At 49.3% G+C, this 20,752-nt stretch overlaps 1 protein-coding gene across 1 annotated transcript in view; it reads left to right on the plus strand.

Annotated features, from left to right (window-relative positions):
- The first annotated feature begins 4,636 nt into the window (after positions 1–4,636).
- Positions 4,637–20,752, plus strand: part of ATP2B2 (ATPase plasma membrane Ca2+ transporting 2) — a 365,851-nt gene continuing 349,735 nt past the window's right edge. The window contains exon 1 of the mRNA XM_045808236.2: positions 4,637–4,733. The gene's annotated coding sequence lies outside the window, so the exon portion shown is untranslated. The remainder of the gene's footprint in view (positions 4,734–20,752) is intronic.

Here is a 20,752-nt window from a genome sequence, read left to right on the forward strand (position 1 = left end):
AGAAGAGTCAAGACTGCCTGGCTCTTCCTCTCTCCAGATCAGTGTCTTAGCTGATCTATGCTTTCCCCTCTTCCACTGCAAAATGGGGATCAGAAAATGATCTGGGGTCTGCTTCCCCAGTAGCAGAGTCCAAGATGGACATTCTTGTGCATGGAATTTATTAAGGGAGTACTCTTGCGGGAAACCTGTAGGGGAAGGAGGAGCGCAGGAGAAGGAGGTGAAGGAGCTCGGGAGAAGTCCACCCTCAGCCTGACCCCAGGGGAAGCCCTGAAGGGTGAATCGCACCATAGGGGTTGTTGCCACCTAGTGGTCCCCATCCGCCAAGGATGATGTCCTCCATAGAAAGGTGCAGGTGTGGGAAGCCAGCACCCACGGAGCTAGGGGCTGTGTGTACCTACCAGGGAGAGGGCAGGGCAGAGCTTCAATAGCATCTGCTAACAAACACCTGCCTTATAGAACCGTTGGGAATGTGAAATCAATGTACCCAAAATGCTAAGAGTAGTAACCAATACTTAATAGAGTTTGGCTACTGTTTCTGCCATTTTTACTCTTGCTTCAGCCCCCAGCTTGAATCCCACCTCTGAAGTCTTGCTCACTTGCTTCCTGGAGAATTCATTGTCCTCCCCCTTGGCACTTGGTGGTTTCTTCTTTTTATTTAAGTTTTAAAACAGCACAAGTAAGACATGGGAGCATTGCTATTTAAAAGATTCTCACGGAGCCTGAAATATATAGGGGAGAAGGTCCTCCTCTCTGCCCCACGTCCCCCAGAGGAAATCCCTGTTAGATCTTCACTGGGGGTACTTTGTGCCTCAAGTGTGTTGTCCTGCCTTGTATTTAAGGAGTTGGGTTTTCCTGGCTACATTTAGAGTCCTTTACTGGGAGGGTCCTCTTGTGAGTTCTTTCTGTCCTCTGGTCAATAAATGTTTGCTTAGTTCAGTATCAGCCCAAATTTCTAGATCATAGGATGGGGTGGGACGTCAAATACGTATTTCCAGCCTCTGCACCCTTGGAGATTCTGATTCTGGAGACCTGAGTCAGCCACAGGAATCTCTTTACAGATTCCGGTAACAAGTTCTCCAGGTACATGAGGTAAAACTCTAGCTCTGAGAATGTTGTTTTAAGGGTGGCTTCCATCTGCTGAACGTCTCCCTCATCAATTTACTTAGAAGTCTCCTTTTTGCTTAGTAGGATTATTGTTATGCATTTAATAACTTTGTGACTAAAATAGTAAGACATGGTCCCTGTGGGGAATTGGAAAATAAAGTCAGCTTTAATCCCATCCCATCCAACCCTTTTGAGGGACTCTCACGTGGCCCTGAGATCACACGGCCATTCCCAGGTTTGCTCATGGCCATTTCTGGCCCCTGTCTCCCTAACACACAAAAGAGGCCCAGTGCTTCTTTCTGTTCTTATTTGGAGCTCAGAGAGGACATGCTCACTGGCTTGCCAGGTGCCAGTCACCTCCCCAGCTCTTCTTACTCGTCCGGCAGAGGGAAGCAGCCGTTTCTCTCTTTATTTGCTGCCAGTTCCATCTCTCAAGAAGTCTTCAAGTTTTAAGAGTCTGTCAGGGCCCTATTTTTAGTGGAGTGGGACTTCTCCTGGGCGTCCAGATTGTTGAAACTCTCTCACTAGCAGATGCTCCTCTGCGTTGTCAGCGGGACCTCCCGTGTCCTCACTTCTCACATGCTCATCACCTCACACAACCTTTACCGCATCTGAGTAATCACCCACCCTCTCCCTACCCAAGGAGACTGAGGCTCAGGGAGGACAGATGGTCTGACTGAGCTCCCTCGTGCTGTAGGGGCAGAACCAGGCCCTCCCCTCTGGTTCTAATCCTGGGTGCCTCACTTGACCCTCCCATAATGTCCACTGCAGTGAGGCGCTCCCTCCACTCCATTCTTATGACCCTTTGTACCTCTGAGGTGGACATGACCACATTATGCTGGAGAAAGGAGAGGAGGGAGTGTGTGTCTGTGTGTAAATAGATAACATTGATCTACTTCCTGTTAACCCAGAGGTCATAAACTGCAAGCCTCTGGCCAAAAACCTATCACAACTATATTGTGTTCAGTCCTCTCAGAGTTTTAAATTTTTAAAAATTAGTTGCTGACATTTAAAGATCAGGAGTTTTCACATAAAAATCCAGATGTCCAGCTTCTCTTGAAAAAATAGAAAACTAGCACTCTGGGCTCATAACCCTGCTTGGCCAGAGTCAAATGGAGAGGAGTAGTGGCTATGCCCGTGTACATACGCAGATGCCACAGTCCCCGCCACTCCTTATTCCCTCCCCAAACAGCCATTGGTAGCTGTTTGCCATTTCGTGTACATTGTTGCTTTTTCTTATTGGTAAATTCCAGGAGGGAGAGCCATACTGTCAGAACAAGTGCACTTGACTCAGTATTGTCTGGTTCTTATGGGCATTTGAATGTACAATCCTTGCTGTCCTTCAAATCCCTACCAAATCACCCTCGTAAATCCCAGAGGCTTAGCACGCAGTAGGTGTTCGAGAATAACCGTAGCTACCATTTGTTGAGTGCTTATACTGGAGGAGGTTGTGGAATTCATCACTCTTTCAGGAGATGAACCAACAGGTTCAGAGAGGTTGAGGCCATGCCCAAGGTCACACAGCTGGTGAGTTTTGTCCCTAGGACTTTTATGGTGTCACTCACTTTTGCACTGAGTTGCCTCACGTTTTGTGGCTTTTCACACCCTTTCCTTTTGACTTTTCAGCTTGCCTGCTGGTTTCTGAAGGTTTCATAAAAGAGATCGTAACTAATGCCAAACTTTGACACCATGACTGGGCAGAGGCTGACTGAGAGAGGCAAAAAGCATTTTCATGGAAGGAACAGAAATGAGACATAGACATGGTATAGTGTTAAGTGTGTGTCAAGGAGGGACACTGTGAACTAAGGTGGGAAAGGAGTGGAAAGGGCACTTGGGGACAGAGCATGAAAGGCCTTAAATGGCAGCCTGAGGCTATGGGACTTCTGAGGGCACTGGGGAGCTATGAAAGGTTTTAGAGCAGGAGCAGACATGGTCCACGTCTGGTTCCATGAAGGCCAGTGTGGCAGCAGGATGGAGGTAAGATGCCAGCTGTGAGAATCCAGAGGAGAGGTGCTGGAGGCTTGAAGGAGGGCCCTTCAATAGAGGCCAGCAAGCAGATTTCAGGGAGACTGCAGAGGCCCCATCAGTGAGGACTTGGGGATGGGGACACATGGAGCTGACCATCTGGAGGCATGGCAGTGTCACTAACTGGGATTGGGAAGGTGGAGGAGGTATGGGTGGGGGGTCATCCATGGGGAGATGCCCTCTGGGCACTCTAGAGACAGGACAGGGCTGTGGCAGAAGATACAGATGCTGCCTGCCAAGCCAAGTGAGAACAGTGAGAATGGAGTGCTCTGAGCCAAGAGCCTGGAGATACCTCCTCTCACACCCGTCAGATTTCTTTCTGGTCACCGGCCTCCAAGGACCCCTCTCTTTCTTCTGTGCCTAAGCCCCCAAGACTGAATATCGTTTGCCCCATCCTAGGGTTGCAGAGTACAGCCCATGGGGATTTTTGGCTCCATGAATGGTGGCTCCATCCCAGCCATTCCCTGAAAGCAGCTGCAGCAGACACCCAGAGCCCAGGGTCTCACCAGCCCTAGCTCCTCATTCACCAAGCAGAGGCCTGGGGAAGGGGAGTCCTTCTGGTCAGGCCCTCCCTGCCCCCACCCCCATGGGAGCCCATCTTCTGTCTTCCTGTGAGCAGTGCATTTGGCTTTTTATAAAGCCAATAAATAAATAAGCAAGCGAGCATGATTAATTGATGGCATGGAACGGACCAAGGCGCTGGAGTCAGGTGGCCAAGCTTCCTGGTGGAGCTAGGCTTTTCAGCGACCTGGGGCCAGAGCCAAGGAGGGGAAGCCTGCTTTGAGGAGGTGCTCTCAGTGTGCCTGGGGTTTTTGCCTTTCTCCTCAGGCACGGCCTCTTCCTGGTCTCCTCCAGGCCTTAGGCCTGAGAGGCTGGAGGCTTGGGCCCAACAGGTGCCCTTGCCCTACTGGAGTCCTTTATCAGGGTCTGAGTGTCCTCCTGCTAAACTCCCTAGGATTGGTCCAGCCAGCCCCCTCCCCCAAAGCTAGGTCTCCCCAAATGCCCGCTCCATACCTCAATTCACCCCAAACTGTATGACCCCAACGACAGGTTTCAGTTGTGCAGGGAAGGCTTGGGACATCCTGACCCCAGGGTGGAAGGGTGGGAGGGGTCCCTCCAAGGGCCAAGCTAAAGGTGGGGATGGGGCGGAGTAAGGGGCTGCTGCCACTAGAGGTACCTGGAGATGGCACCCAAGGCAGAGGCTGCAGACCCCTCCCTCTCCCCCCACCGCCCGGGCCGAGGCCGACCCACACGTGCGCGTGCAGGAGGGCACGGGCGGGACGGCGCGCTCCGGGTCCCGCGGGGCGCTTTCCGTGCGGAGTTTGGGGAGGGCCGAGGGGGAGCGCGCGGGGGAGGAGGGAGCGGGGAGGGGAGGGAGGAAGGGAGGGAGGCGGGCAGAGCGCAGTGCAGCGGTGGCAGAGGCGGCGGCGGAGGGAGGGAGGCAGGCGGGCGGCGGCGGGGCCGCGGGGCGAGGCGAGCGCGGGGCAGCCGCGGCAGAGGAGCCGCAGCCGCAGCGGGGCCGGGCCGGGCCGGGCCAGGCGCGCACCAGTGGCGGCGGCAGCGGCAGCGGCAGCGGCAGCATCTCGCTCGCGGAACCGGCGCAGGTGAGGCAGGGGCGGCCGGGCCCGGGGCTCTGGGCCTCCTCCCCTCTCCTTCGGTCTGTGTCTCCCTCTCAGCCGGCTTCCTTTCCAAACGCGCTCGACCCCAGGAACCCCCGGCGGGCCAGAGTCCGAGCTTAAGCCGGAGCGCGTCCTGGGTCCCCTCGCTTCGCGGAGGCACGCGCCTTGTCAGCAGTGACCTTGAGCGGGCACGGAGCGGCGGGCGGGGCGGGCCGGGGTGGGCCGGGGTGGGCGCCTGCGGACCCGCGCCTGAGGGCGCTGGGAGGGGGCGCACCGCGCGCCTGTCGCTCGCAAACTTTCCGGGCTCAGAACAGCCCCGAAGCTGGGGGCGTCCAGAGCGCTAGAACCTCCCCCCCCATTTCCTCCTTCTCAGCTGGCTCTGACTTCTCTGCCTGGCGTCCCCCCAGTATAGGGGGCCCCCTTTCTCCAGGCCCCGAGTCCTGCAGGCAGGGTAAATGACCGGAGCTATGGACGTTGACCCTGGGCTAGGGGCTTCTACCCTCCCCAAAGGCGGTTTCTGTCCTAGCTTCTGAGAGCCAAAGTGCAGGAGGACCCTCCACCAGGTGCTCTCTGCAGCTCTCTCCTCGCATTTTTCTGGCTTCCCGCAGCCCTTCTCCAAGCCGACGCTGACAGTACCCCACCTGGTGACACAAGAGCTCCGAAGCCCCACACTTGGGTTCTCAGATCCGCAGCTTGATTTTTCAGCCCAGCTTCAGGAGCTCCTTCAGAAAATGGGTGGAGAAGGTATCCCCCCACCCTGGCCCCCATGGTGGATCAGGGTGTTCTTGGACGCCTGGGCTCACCCAGGCTCTGGTCACCCTGAAGCCCTGTGGTCTGCGGAGGAGGACATGTCCTGGAAATGGAGTATATCCTAGCCTCCTAGAGCATTAGCCTTGGAAAAGGGAAGTGAGGCTCAGAGAGGTTGAGCCAGGCCCAAGGTCACACAGCCAGACCAGGAGGAGCAAGAACTGGGCTTCCTTATATTGGGTTGGGGAGGGATGGAGAGGACTCCTGCTCGGTTTTACCCCTGCCAGCGATTTGAGCTCTGGGACACTGTCTTACTGGCTGTGTGACCTCTGGCAAGTCATTTCCCCACTCTGACTCACTTCCTATGTGTGAAACAGGAGTAGCTACTTCATAGGGCTGTTCTGATGGCTGAGTTAATGTTCTTGAAGTTCTTATCATCATGTCTGGTGCATGGTCTGTATCCAAGTATTTTTGGCTACCAACATGTGAAATTTCCTTTCTGAGCCTGGAAGGGCAGAAGTAATTCCCATTCTCTTCCTTCTGCTTCTGGCATCTAGATTTAGGTGACTTCTCCCCTGTGCCTATGTCAGGTGCTGGTAGGCAGCACCTGCTGGAACCCTGAGCATCTGTACTTCATATGCAGTGTTTGGTGGAGGCAAGTGTCTCGGCACCCTCAAGAGCCCACTGGACCCACTGGTTGTGGTTACTTGCATGGGGGAAATCAATCCCTAGTTTCTAGCTGGGAAATGGAAACAGGGACCTGCTGCAGCCCTAGGAAGAGACAACCCCTCGCCACAGTCTCACAGGAAGACCATCATCCTCACCTCCTCCATCTGACCGAATTTTCTCCCTACCTCTGTGACATGTCATTCCTTCCCCAGATATACTACTAGCAATGGGAGGGAGTGCATTCATTCATTCATTCATTCACTCATTCAGTCACTGAGCCTTGATTCATGCCTTCTCTGAGTCAAGAGGTGCTTGGAAATACAGAGAAATCAGCCATATCTAGCAGTTATGAAGCTCCTACCAGGCAGCAGGCACTTGCTAGGCATGGGAGAAACATTCATTTGATACATTTTTATTAAGTACTTAATATGTACTTAGCACTGCTAATGTGGCAGGGACAAGCTGGTAAATAAAATAGACCTGGTCCTGACTGTCAAAGGTGGCCATATAAATTGTCATCCAAACGGAAACTCTTTTGAGAAGGGGAGAGGGCATTATTAATAATAACTCCAGGACCACAGGCATAAATCAGGACTGTCCAGCCAAACTGGGATGTGTGGCCATTCTGTGACCCCATATTTATACACCAGTATTCAGGAAGAACTGTTAATATTTTTTGAGCTTGCTTTTTGCCAGGCTCTATGCTAAGCCCTTTAGGGTGATCATCAGACTGAAGCCTCACAATGCTGTGAAGCTGGTGTTACCATCTGCATGCAGCTGGTCAGCGTTGGCGCTGGGACCTCCTCTGCTACTTAGCTTCTGGATGGCCATGCCTCAGAGATGGGCGAGACGCAGGGCCCGAGGGCACACTCTCGCCCTCTGAAAGAGGTGTACCGATGAGTGTCAGGCAGGAGCATAAATGCCCTAATAGACGTGCTGTGGGGGCAGATGGAGGCACAGATTCTGCCTGGAAACGTCAGAGGCAGCTTCCCAGAGGAGAGGACCTTTGAGCCGGACCTTGAAACATGAGTTAGGATTTTGGCAGACCGTGCAGGTTGGGGGGAGGGCAGTCCAGGCCCAGATTGCTAACGCTTGGAGATGGGGGTGTGTGCACTGTTGGGGGATGCCACCCCAAAATAGGCCTGGATCCAGTTGTGACAGGACAATAGTTAGGTCTGAAACGTGGCAGCAGCCAGTGAAGATTAAACCCGGAGTGTTGTATGTGGTGCGTGATGAGCTCTGCATCTTCGAAGGTTGCTCTGAAGATGTGACTGTCTTAGAGGAGGGGAGCAGAGAGAATTTGCGGGGCTTGATTTTCCTTTGACAAGAATTGTCTGTAAGCTGATCTATACTATAGATTGCCCGCAGGATCAGGGAAATCGTTTTGTTGTATAGAATCACTGCAGAAGAAATTTACCAGCCTCTGTAGCATTAAAAAGTTTTCTGCAAGCGAAGCAATTGTCAACAAGAGAAATATTAACCTACTTAAAAGAGACGGTTTTTAGAAGCATCACTTGCAAAAAAAGGAATATGCTTAGTACAAGTAATAAGTGAAATCTTTCCTATTTGTAAAATCAAATCCAAAAAGCTTCAACTTCCTCCACTCTTCCTTCCTCTCCATGTCACCTCTGTCACCATATAAATCGGAGGGTGATAAAACAGTATTTCTTTAGTAATGTCTTATTTCTCCGACTTTCAGTAATTCATACTGGCCTACTCTCCTCCCTTCACAATGAAGTGGAATTATTAAAACTTTATGGTATCTAAGAATTTGAATCCATTAGTAGAAAACAAAAAAAGGGGGGGATCATTACTGGGGCTTTGGGGTTGGAAAATCAGGCTGGAGAGATTTGAGAAGCAGAAGGGAACCTGAAGGAAGGTTGGGAAGGAGAAAGGCACAGGGCCAGCTTCATGGGCGCATGACCTATGCAGTCACACAGAGTCCTGTGTTGAGAAGGACCCCTGCACTTGATTTAAAGCTCGGTGGTCACCATATTGAAATTCTTAATACTTTTGAACAGGGACCCCCCCCCCCCCCATTTTTATTTTGCACTGAGTCCCACAAATTATGGAGACAGTCCTGGGAGGGAGAGATGGGAGAAGGAAAGCATGGGGAACAGATATGGATGGTGAGAGAGAAAAGGGAGTAACATTTTGAAAGCCCCTGCTATATGCCTGATGCTGTGTGAGAGAGACCATTTTCCTGTATTTCATCTTTAAACTTCATGACACTCCTTCCTATGAGGTAGATGATATTGTCCTTCTTTTTAAATATAGGTTTATTATAATGTACATATGGTGAGGCCAATAGGTCGGAAGCGACGGCCCTAGAAAAGGCAGCTTGTTTCCGTTCCCAAGATGAGGAGCCAGACCACAGCACAAGGGAAGGCCCGGGTTCAGTCAGCAGGCAGAGGGAGGCGAGAAGAAAGCATGGACAGGAGACTCGAATGTGGTTTCCATGGGAAGGAACAGGCAAGGCACGGTAAACAGGTTTAGGCTTGGCTCTGGGACATAGAGACTGGCCCTAGTTGTCTGGTACCTGGCCCTGGAATGATGAGGGCAGAGGAATAGTGCCCCGGAGTGCCAGAGCTCCATAAAGAGGATGGTGGGAGGCTGCCCATGCTTTCCCTGCTCCTTCCTGCTTGTCCTCACCCCAGCAGGTCATAGAACTTTAAAGCTAGCATACCCCTTGAGAAGTAACTGGGCCAACTCCTTGATTTTATAGAAAAAGTGAAAAGATAGGTCCAGAGAGGAAAAGTGACTTCTTCAAGGTCATACAGCATTTTAAGGCAGCTGAACTAGACCTAGAATTCATGTCTCCTGCTACTCAAACCACTACTTAGTTATTTTTTTTTTCTCTAGAGCTGAGTTCTATATAAGCTAGATCCACCAGACTGAACATGTTAAAGCCTGAGTTCCTTCTCTTTTAATGAATATCCTATTCCCAGTACATCTGGAACATAGGAGATGTTCAAAATATGATTGTATCAGTTTCCTAGGATTGCCAAAACAAATTACCACAAACTAGGAGGCTTAAAACAAACGTTTCGTCTCTCAGGTCTGGAGGCTAATAGTCTAAAATCAGGGTACCAGCAGGGCCACACTCCATCTGCAACCTGTAGAGAAGAATCCTTCCTCAATTCTTCCCAGCCTCTGATGGTAACAGACAATCTTTGCTGTTCCTTAGCTTGTAAATACATCACTCCAGTTTCTACCTCTGTTTTTACACAGCTGTCTGTCTCTATTTCCAAATCTTTCTCCCCTTATAAGGATACTAGTCATTTTGGAATAGGGCCCACCCTCATTGAGTCTGACCTCATCTAAAGTTGATTACATCTGTAAAGACCCTATTTCTCAATAAGGTCTCATTCACATGTACCGGGGGTTAGGACTCCAACATGTCTCTTGGGAGGACACAATTCCATGCACAACAACAATGAACCAAGGAGTGAGTGAACGTTTATGATTTCAGGCAAGAACGCGTTCCCCTTTCCCCCAAAGTTCACCCCAGTACTGAGGAATCAAAAAGAGAAAACAACAGCTGTGCAGTCCACATTTAGAAAATAGTCCAAGTGCACACAAGAGCATCTACCATTTGAGCCAGCCTGCTGAGCTTACAGCCCCGGTGCCTTCGCTTTCTAATCGTGTCTGTGTGATCTTGGGTGTGGGGCTTCAACAGCCTCTATTTCCTCATATGCAAAACAAGATACTAAAAGCACCTGCCTCATGGGGACTTTTGTGAAGAATGACAAGAATTAAGACCAGTAAAGTTCTTGGAACAGTGCCTGGCACACAGTAGGTACTTTCTTGATGGCAGTGATCCCTGCCATCATCACCATCTTGTCATTTATAGAGCACTTTTCACCTATCTTTCTATCTTTCCATCTTCACAGCAAACCTATAATATGGCTTGATAAATATCAGCTTCCTTTCCCCATATGGTGATTACTCATTGATGAAGCCACATCTCAAACCCAGTCCCGCGTTTCTAGTTCCAAGCTGGCCTCACTGCATGGCGCCCACTGGGTAGCAGGAAGCCTGCTGGTGTGGAGACGTTTCTAATGGATCCTTCCTGGTTTCATGGGGCCAGGATGTCGGAGAGCAGTGATGTGTTATGCCCTGGTAGGGGAGGGCAAGAAGGGGAAGGGGGCAGTGCCCAAAGGCCTCCACCCCAGCGTCTGTTGCCCAACTGCCACTACACTTTCTGGACACATAGTAGATGGTTAATAAATGTGTGTTGGACGAGTGGATTTCTTATACAACCCAAATAGTCACAACCCCCCGACAGCAACAACAAAAGCCTGGGATGAGGGCATCGTGCCAAGCAGTGATTACAATCCACCAAAACTCATAGGTGGGCCATCAGTGTGTGAGCAACTTGAAAAATGCTTCTGATGCTGTTTGAGGAAATGAACTGTTGAGGTGAATGTCCAGTAGTCATAACATAGTGCTGGGTGGGTTGTGAGGGCAGGGGTGTAAAGAGGGTCGAACATGTAGATGGGATATAAGAGGCACAGTGTACAATGAACTGGCATTGGACAGAGATGCCATGTTGAATGGAATCTCCCAAACATTGCCATCAGGAGTAGGTAAGAACATGAGGCCTGGAAAGTTCTCAGCAAATCCGTGCAAAGAGCAACCAGCTGAATTCTGAAATAACTGAATGTTTTTATTGGCGCTGACTCACAGTCGACTGTTTGTTCAGTAACGTAATGATGGTTAAGAGTGCCTAGGAACAAATTCTGGACAGACCTCTTACTAGCTGTGTGACTTTGGGCAAGTGGCTTAACTTCTCTGTGCCTCAGTTCCCTCAGCAGTAAAAGAAAGAAAATAAAAGTAGTGCGTAGGACTGGTTTAAGAATTAAGATTTGTAAAGTGTTTAGCAAAGAGCCTGGATCATAAATACCTCCCTCCCTTGCCCTCTTCATCCTCTCCCTCTTTCTCTGCTCCCTCTTCTTTTTAATGTAGGAATTTGGTTAGTCATTAGTGATAAAGAAGTATTTCCAGCTCCTACTCTCTCGGCACATAATAAACTTCCTTGCCTGTTTTGTTATTAGTTATAGCTGTGTGTCTTGCTTTGGCCAATGAATTTTGAGAAGAAGTGACAGTTGTCATTTCTGGGTGGGGGCTTTATTAACCAGCATACTGTTGGCCACTTTCCCCTGTTCCTCCCTTGGCAGTTGAAGCAGCATGGAGATGTAGCCTCCCTTAATCCAATTTCTGAGAATGATAGCCCCAGGCCAGCCCATAATGTGCCTATAGCATCAGTGAAAAGACCATGCTTTTAGTGCTGGCCATTTGGGCCTCTTTGTTACTGCAGCATAAGCTGGCCCATCCTGACTTGGCATAGATGGACCTTTCCAATTTCACCCTGGCCTTATCTGTCCCCACATGTGCCCCACATTCTTCTGGACAAGTTCACGGCATGCTCACACAGATGCTAGCACATCTCCAGGTCTTTACTCATGTTCTGCCTAGAAATGAGGCATCCCCCAGGAAATCATGTCCCTTGACGAGTGGCTGGGGTGGAGCATGACAAGTGCATGGGGGAAGAGGGAAGAATTGGGCTTGTTCTGTGAGGCACAGAAGGCAGCGTTAGAACTAAGAGTGAGATTCTTGTTCAATGTGAAAGAACTCTAGTCATTAGAGTTTGGCCTGGCATAATAGTGAGCTCACCACACCAGCAAATGTTCAAGCAGACAGAGCAGGTTCCAAGTTAGCAGAACTAGCACAAACTCTCCAATCCTGTCACATGTGACTTTAGGTGAGATTGCCCAAAGAAGGTGGATCTTAGCTTCAATTCTTTCTATATTTTTCTCTTTCAAAATAAAAATAGCTTTTACCCATGAATTATAGACGTGTTACATAATGATTATAGAAAATGCAAGTGATATTGAAAAGCATAAACTAAAACATAGGGGCGCCTGGGTGGCTCAGTCCATTAAGCATCTGCTTTCATCTCAGGTCATGATCCCAGGGTCCTGGGATCGAGCCCCACATCGGGCTCCCCACTCAGCAGGGAGCCTGCTGCTCCTTCTCCCTCTCCCCCTACTTGTGCTCACTCTCTCCCTCTTTCTCTCTGTCAAATAAATAAATAAAATCTTTTAAAAAAGTAAAACATAAGATTCCATTAAAAAGAGCTAATCTGCACTAATATTTTGCCAAATGTCTTTCCAGACATTTCTCTATGATTGGTAAGTAAATAGTAGGGTTTTTTTTTTTTGTACCTCTCTCTCACTCAGTAATAGAATAAATATATTCCTCCTTCATCTTTTATAAGTGGCTCTGTCCTAATTTATTTAATGGATCCCTTCCTGATGGGCACTCAGGTTGTGTCCAGAATTTTGCTATTATAGGCAACACTATGATGAACATTCTGGTATGTGGACCCCTGGGCATGCAGCCGGCCATCTCCTGAGGATGAATTCCTGAATGGAGTCACTGAATTAGGTGAAACTGTTCGGAATGAAAGAAGAGAAGAGAACTGTGGTATGGTCAGATAGAGAAATCATTTCTAACAGCAGCCTGCAAAGGGTTGAAGGAAGAGATGAATGGGAGATTGCAACCGGGCTGGAAATTTGGAGGGAGGGGACGGGTTTAGATGAGCCATCCCTCAGGCAAAGGCCAAATGCAGATGACAGCTATGATTTAGGTAGGGCCAGGCAATTACAAGCACTTTCCTGTGCACAGTCCCATTCAAGCCTCTCCACCACCTTGTGAGGAAGGTCTCTGTCCCATTTTACAGAGGAGCAAAGTGAGGCCTGGAAAGGATGTGGCAAAAGGACCTGTTGTCTTCATTTATAGTATGTGGGCTCCAGACCTTTCCTTTGCACACATCCTGGGCTAGCTCTTGCTTCCAGACTTTGCAGATGCCAGCACGTCTGACTGGCCAACTCTTTCTCACTCTTTAAAAGGAAGACTGGTCAAATGTGACTTCTTTGTGAAACTTTTCCTCAGGGCGCCCCACCCACCCCACCCTAGAGCATTAACTATTGTGTATTAATTGCTGAACCAGGGAGATTGTGTTTGGTTTCAATGAATTGGATTCCCTGACTCAACTGGCAAACTGTAAGACCCTTTCTTATCTCACATAATCAAAAACTCTGCAGGTGGGTAATTGGGGGCTCATCCATACCAAAGTATCCTATGGTCTTTCTCCTCTGCCATAATCAGCCAGGAGGAGCTCCCTTGTCCTGAGGTTCCCTGGGGATGTCACAGTGCCCCTCAGACAAAAGACAGAGGGCATCTCTGTGCTTCTTTTATCAGGTAGGAATTCTTTCCCCCCGAAGCCCCCAGCTGATTCCCTCTTGTGTCTCATTGGCTGGAATTGGGTCACATACCATGCCTAAACCAGTCACAGCCAAGGGAATGGGACCAGAAGCTTAATAGGTCCAGGACTTAGCTCTGAAGCTGTCAATTGGGGGCATAGTCAGGGCTCTACCAGCCAAGAAGGAGGAGGGAATGGCCACTGGGGAAGCAGCCCCCAGAGTCTGCACAACTGTGCGCTCACTCTCCTGGCTCCCCCGCTAGGCTGGAAGCTGTGAGAGGACAGGGCATTGGGGTTTATCCCTTCCCATGCCCTTCGCAGGCTTGCACGGGGCTTCGAAATGGTAGATATTGAGGAAGATACTGGTTGAATGAATGATTGAAATAAATCAGTAGGTGTTTCTGGAGACTCCATCAGACTCTGAGATTTTAGGATTCTCTGTGCACCAGCAGTGCCAATGCTCTGTCAATTTGGAGGGTGGATTTGGTATTTTGCAGAATAGCTTTGCCCTCAAAGATATTGTAGTACTGTTGTGGAGAAGACACTTGAACCTAAAAAAGATGTGGATTTAGGGCCTGGGTTCTGGCGTAGGCTGGACATGCCATGGGAGGTAAATGCCTCCATAGATGCCCAAAGAAGTAGGATGAGGCCCATTAGGGAGGAGATACCCTGGAAGGCAGAGGTGGGCAGTGGAGAAAAACATTTGTGTACTCAGAGAGTAGATGTGAGCATGATGGATTTGAGGCAGGGAAGGCATCCACTAGGCCTGAATGGGACTCACTCTTGGGGACCTACTGCGTGTAGGTCATCCTACTTGGATTTATTTTGTCTTGTCTTTCCTGTGCCTCTATAAAGTGGTTCATGCTCTCCCCATTTTGTAGGTGGGGAAGCGAAGGCTCAGAGGGCGAGGTTGCTTGCCCAACATGACAGAGCCAGGAAGTGGTGGAGTTTGTCTGAGAAAGCAAATCCATTCTGAAAAGCTGGCTCCCTTCTACAAAGGGGCCATGATGGCCCACTGAGGACCAGTGGAGTGAATGGGAACGGGAGCCTGAAACTGACAGAAGGGCCTAGAATAAGGCTTGGTGCCGTGAAAATGCAGGCAAACACCCCAATAGAGGAATTGAATTTATAGGATTCCGGTGGGCTTGAGGAGGCACTGCCTTTAGCATCAGGCCTGACTTCAAATCCTCGATCTGCCAGTTAATAGCTATGACCTTGGGCAGGACACCTCACTTCACTATACGTCAGTTTGTCCATCTATAAAATGATGGTAATAATTAAATGTGTGCCCAGTGCCTGGCAGGCATATAATAAGAATTTAATAAATGGAGCTATTTTAATTATCAGTATGGTTGTTGCTGTTGTTTAGAACTTGGTGGATAACTCACCAGAGCTAGAGGTGACTCCCTTGGTGTAGGGGTCCTGGGTTCTAGTTCTGCCTTGGTCACTACCTCCACATTTAACCTTGACTTCATCCTTCCCCATCATCCTGGCTCTCCAGGGTCGGTCTGTAAACTAAGAAGGTTGGGTTAGTTGACTTCTAGCATCCTCCCTCATTCTAAACTCTGCACTTGTGTGAAGTGGAAGGGGGGGGGGCTGCGATGACAAATGGGATCAGAAAGAAGTGAGGGGGTGTCTGGGACTGACTTTGTACTGGGGAAACAAAGGAAGGGAAGGGCAGAGGATAGAAGGAAGAGCAAGGAGGACAGCAAGGACTAGGCAGGTGTGCAAACCCCGGGCTGGGCAATGTAGAGGTGGGCACATGGGTGAACGGCTAAAACCAAATGAGGCAGGAATGTGTTGGGAAGAGCTGCACCTGACACCTGCCCTCCTTGTGGGAGAATCAGAGGTAGAGGAGTCAATCACGGCTCTTCCTGATGCTTAATACCTGGGGGCCGGGCTTTGAAGAGTGTGTGTTCAAAGACTAAAATTGAATTTCTCCAAAGTTTGCAGGAACACTGCAATTATGCCTGAGAACATGTCTATGAAATCCCCTTGAAATCTATTTTTAGGTACAAGGTTTTATAACCAGAGTCAGAAATTGAGTGGAAGTGTGTGGGAGGCTGACCCTGGACAGTTTCCATGTCTGAGAGGAGGGGAAAGAGTATTTTTAACTGCAAACACCGTGTGTCCGAGGGTGAGGCTGGGGAGGAGGCAGCCTCGCCACTTTGGGTTTCTCACCCACTGCCATGTTAAGACGGGAGCTGTCTTTGACAGAAGTTGTTCAAGTTCCTTACTCGGAGTGGGTGGCTGAGGGCCGCGGATGGAGCGGGGGAACTTGTCTGGGACTTTTGTATATTGGAACAGAGATATCTGAGACTTCCTTTGCCAGAGACTCCTTCACATCCATCTTGTACCGTTGTCACAGAGCCCGGGCAGCTTTGTCTGGCTGGAGACTTTTCTCTTGCACTGCTGTATCTGTTAGCTGTTACTACATAACAAACTGCCCAAAACTTGGTGCCTTAAAGCAGTAAATTCATATTATTTCTGGAAAATCTGCAGGATACCTGGGTGGTGCTTCTGGTCCTGGCTGGACTTCCTCCCATATCTGTGGTCTGCCATTGGTTATACAGGGGACTCGGTTGATCCTGGTGGGCTCTCTCCCATGTGTGGCGGTCGGCTGACTCTGGGCTGGCCTAGGGATGGCTCATCCCTCCTCCCTGCAGTGTCTCATCCTCCAGCAGCTCTCCTGGATTCATTCACATGGCAGTGTCAGGGCTATGAGAGACAGAGCAGAAGCACACAAGGACTCTTGAGATCTAAGCCCAGGACTGGCACAGTGTCACTACCAGCACATTCTGTTGGTTAAAGCAAGTCACGGGGTCACCCCAAATTCAAGGAGTGGGGAAATATGATGACACCTCTTGATGGCAAAGGCACCCTGGAAAGGGTTTTCATCCAGGCAGACTTTTAACTGGGGCCCTCAATGCCTTCAATTTACACCACCATCGGCACCAGGGTTGGCTTCCAGGGCTGTCACAATGGGTGACCCTGCTTCCTAAAGTCTTCTGGCCCCCAGGGTTCCCTCGCTGTGCAAAGAGTTTTCCACAAGAGTCCTCCTATCTGTGGAATCAGAAAAATGGATGCCCCCCCCAAACATAGAGAGGTCAGTTTTCACTCATGAGACTGGCAGGAAAATGTTTGACGTCCTTGTATTGGCAAGAGCATGGGGGAAAGTAGGTGGCATAGACAGTGCCTAGCAGAGTTTTCATGCCCTGGCCCATCGAGGGAACAATGCCGCAGTATCTGTTAGCATTAAACACGCATGTGAGGGTTACATACATGGTGGTATGACCAGCTCGTGCAATTACTACTCAGCAGTAAAAACGAATGAACTGTTGATAACACTCAAACAGCTGGATGAACCTGAAGGAGTGAAAAAGGCCAGTCCCCAAACTGTACATACTGCATGATTCCATTTGGGTAACGTTAGTGAAATGACATAGAGACAGAGCACAGGTTAGGGTTGCCAGGGGTTGGGGATGAGGAGATGGGCACATAGCCATAAAGAGGGGAAGAAGGGAGTCTTGTGGTAATGGGACAGTTGAGTGTCTTTGTGGTGGTGGTGTTTACACAGGGGTACATGTCATAAAATTGCATAGAGCTACACATGCATGTGTACACGTGCACACCCACACAGGTGCCTGTGTAACTGGTGTGATCTGAATAAGCTCTGTGGATTGCACCAGTGCCCATTTCTTGGTTTTGATATTGTACTTGATTTATGCAAGATTTTGACTTTGGGGGAGGCTAGGGGAACAGACCCTGGGTCTTCCCTGCACATTTCCTTGTAACCTCCTGTGAATCTATAATGATTTCTAAATAAAAAGTTAAAAATAAATACCCAGACTCCCTGGCCTGGCCAATGCACACTATTGCTCGTGTCTATCATACAGACATGGTCTCCTGCCTCTGGAGGCTTATGCAGATGGTCACTGACACTGTTTGATATCAAATCATCAGAAACAACCTGGTAACAACCCAAATGTATCCTTTCACTTAATAATCATTTGCTGAGTGCCTACTGTGTGCCAAGCACTATACCAGGCTCCGGGGATAGAACCGTGAACAAAATAGCCCAAGTCCTTGCCCATGTGGGGTTCATGTTCTAGTGATCGTGCCGCAACAGGGGGCTGGTTAAATAAACCGCAGAGTAGCTACACCGAGGAATTCTATGGAACAGAAACAAACAAGGTAGATCCATGTCTCTGTGTATTAATATGGTTCTATCTCCAGAGTATATCACTGGGAAAAAAGAGCAAGAAGCAGAATCAGGCATTTACTTAAAAAGGAATGAAGAACCACGGTCAAGTAAAGGAAGGGCCAAGCTTTGGTGTACACTTTGCTGACTTTTAAGCGAGCCCAGCTCCCTAGACCATAATGCCCATGAGGGCAGGGAGTTGTGGCTATGTTGTTCCTTGCAGTCCCCCCACCCTAGAGCAGACCTGGCCATTGGGAGGCGCTTAGATATCTTTCTGTGGAAGGAAAAAGTGAATTGGACCCATTTATGGGTTGGCCAATGACAACATGCAGCATGAGGTCCTTCACAGTGATGTATTGGCTTTATCCCCCAAGAGAGCCGTGAAGTGTTGCTTGAATACCCTTGACTTTGAGGATACCACGTATTTTCCTTCCAACTTTGTCATCACCAGCACATTTCCCACCCTGGGAAGCCGCAATCACCAAGGCTTAGGTCTTACCTGTCCACACCGACTGTTGGTTGTGTGGTGATTTCACTGTTTTGTGGTTTGTGATACAGCATGTCAGGATCACCTGCCTGCGTTGTCTCATTTAATCCTCCTCTCAGTCCTGTTTTGGGGGAAAACGGATGTTCCTAACAATTTCTGTCTGATCTCAGGCCCCAGCCCTCCCTGTCGATGTCGAGGCATACAGTGATAGATGGCTGGAAGCAGAAGAGCCTGTCGTGGGACACAGAGAAATTCCCTGGAGCCTGCTGAGTGCCTCAGGGGGCTCATATGTGTTCTCTTGTCTCTCTGCGCCCCATGCGGCCCCTTAGGGAATCCACCATGTGTTCCGGGGTCCATGGGGTAGACCCCTCCCTCTCAGTTGCGGAGCTCCTGTAGCCCGCGGTGTCTCTTCATCTCGGCAACCCCCGAGTGTGGCTTAGAACAGAACACAGAACAGACCCTTGGGGACTGTTTGCTGAGTTGATCTGAGTTGAGATTTTTTTTAAAGGCAAGTGCTAAATTTACAATCACAACACTTGTACAACACTTAGCTTTTAAGAAAAAAGAGTGTGTTCGTCTTTAAACCATGGGATAGTTTCTGTGGTAGGACGACCTAACCAGCAAGGACACTAAGATTCAAAGCAGTTCACTCATTCACTCACTCATTAGTCCGTTCGTTCCCTAAATATGTCTTGAGGGCCTGGTTTGAGCCTGTGATTGGTCCTGGACGTGTCGCTTTGACCCATCACCATCCTCAGAATAAAGAAGCAGACGTGCAATATATTTAGCCTTCCCCAGGAACCTGCGTCCTGGGGGTCCACAGCACACAAGTTGCTGTGATGCCTTGCTGTCCCTGTTAGAGGACTGCAAACCATCCTTCTGAGTGCTGGGCAAGATGATATAACATGAAGATGCTCTTGGGGTCATGGAGGGAATTATTTCAGATTCAGGGATTCCCCCAGGACCATGGGCATCCAGAAGCAATGATCATGACCTCGACATGTCCCCTCATTCATTTCCTGCTGGGTCCTTGTGAACATTTATTACCCTGCTGCAGAAAAAGGCTGCGAGGCCAGATGACTTGTCTGTAGCCAGTGAGCCTCGGCGCCCACAAAGCAGAAATTAATGAATGACGGTTGGAGAGAGAGGCAAGGAATAGGACAGCAGCTATTTTAGGCTCCCTACGCCAAAACAGATCCTAGTGCCTGCATCTGTCTGTTAACTCTGTCCGCCCTTGGAGCAGAAATCAAAATCATGCTGGCTTGGTTTTTGTTTGCTCGCCAACTCCAAGCTCCTCAAGTTTGTATGTCTTGTAAAAATCTGCAGATTTTGAATTAATAAAAAGAAACTGTGAAAACTGATTCTCGCTCGCTCTCTTTCTGACTTAATAGGATTCATCAAAATCTTTGCAGAGCCAACCAATATAATACACTCAGGTCAAACTGCCAGAGTTCACGTCTTGCCTTCTCCACTTTCTCCCACTTGACCTCTCTGGACTTTCGTTTTCTCAACTGTAACGTGGAGATCAGAAGGTAGCACTGTTGGAGATTAAGGGAGACACTGTATGGAAAAGTTCCCAATACCTGTAACCCCATCATTGATGGCAGACCCCTTATATATAAAGAAAACCATTACTCCCTATTCTTCATAGGAAGACTATGATCTTGGGGTATCGGTTTGGATGTGAGCTGCTGTGTGACCCTGGGGAATTTAACATTTCTGGGCTCATGCACTTGAGGTGTAGAAGGTTGGAAAATTTCCATCATTCTGCCTCAGTGTCCAGGTCTGGGACAGAGGAATGGAAATATAATATTCATTGATTATCAGATGTTTGCTGAGCACCTCCTAAGTGCAGTCACTTGGAAACTGTGCAGACCTGCTGGTGACTTCTGGTGCTGGCCTTTGGTGCTGGGCCCATGCATCATGGAAGGGGACCTGTATTTAGTGTAGTTCTCTGAAAAGCAGCAGTTCGTTTTCATGGATAAACCTGAGCACTTCCCCTCCTGCTGTTTGACTGTCAGGCCCCAGGTAGACAGGCATGGAGGACAAGGAGACATGAAACTGGATGCTAATCGTACAGGCTGTCGGGGTGAAGCCGGAGGGCCCTACAGTGCTATCTTGGCAGTGGAACTACAGAACCACAGCTGGAGGCAGCCAAGTGGCCCAGGCCCTCTCCTGGCCAGATGGAGCCTCTGGTTCGGTCCTCCCACAGCTGCTGGGGCATGTGGGGCCTGGAAACCCACGAGGGGAGAGTGGCTTAACAGTCGGGGCCCTGGGATCCCACCTTATGGTATTCATAGCCTGGAATGCTTTCCTTCAAGGTATGATCCAATGTGTGATTATTTATGAACAGTCCTGTAATATAGAGATATCTCTATTCCCATTTTATAGATGAGACCATAAGGCTCCAAGAAGCTAAGGAGCCTCCTGCAAATTTGATTTGCAGCAAATAGCTTGACCAGAACACCCCCCACGGCCTGGGCTACTGCCATTCTTATTTAAAAAGAAATATTCCCTTTTCGACTTGAAAGCATATGGTTAGGAAGAACCAGAGACCCCGAGTACGCCTTCAGGAAGTACCTTCCACATGGATAAAAATTCAGTAAAGATCCAGTACGTACCTGTCGAGCACC

This window comes from Ursus americanus, chromosome 14, assembly GCF_024610735.1.
Source record: "Ursus americanus isolate L20-20 chromosome 14, mUrsAme1.1.p, whole genome shotgun sequence".
Lineage (NCBI taxonomy): Eukaryota > Metazoa > Chordata > Mammalia > Carnivora > Ursidae > Ursus > Ursus americanus.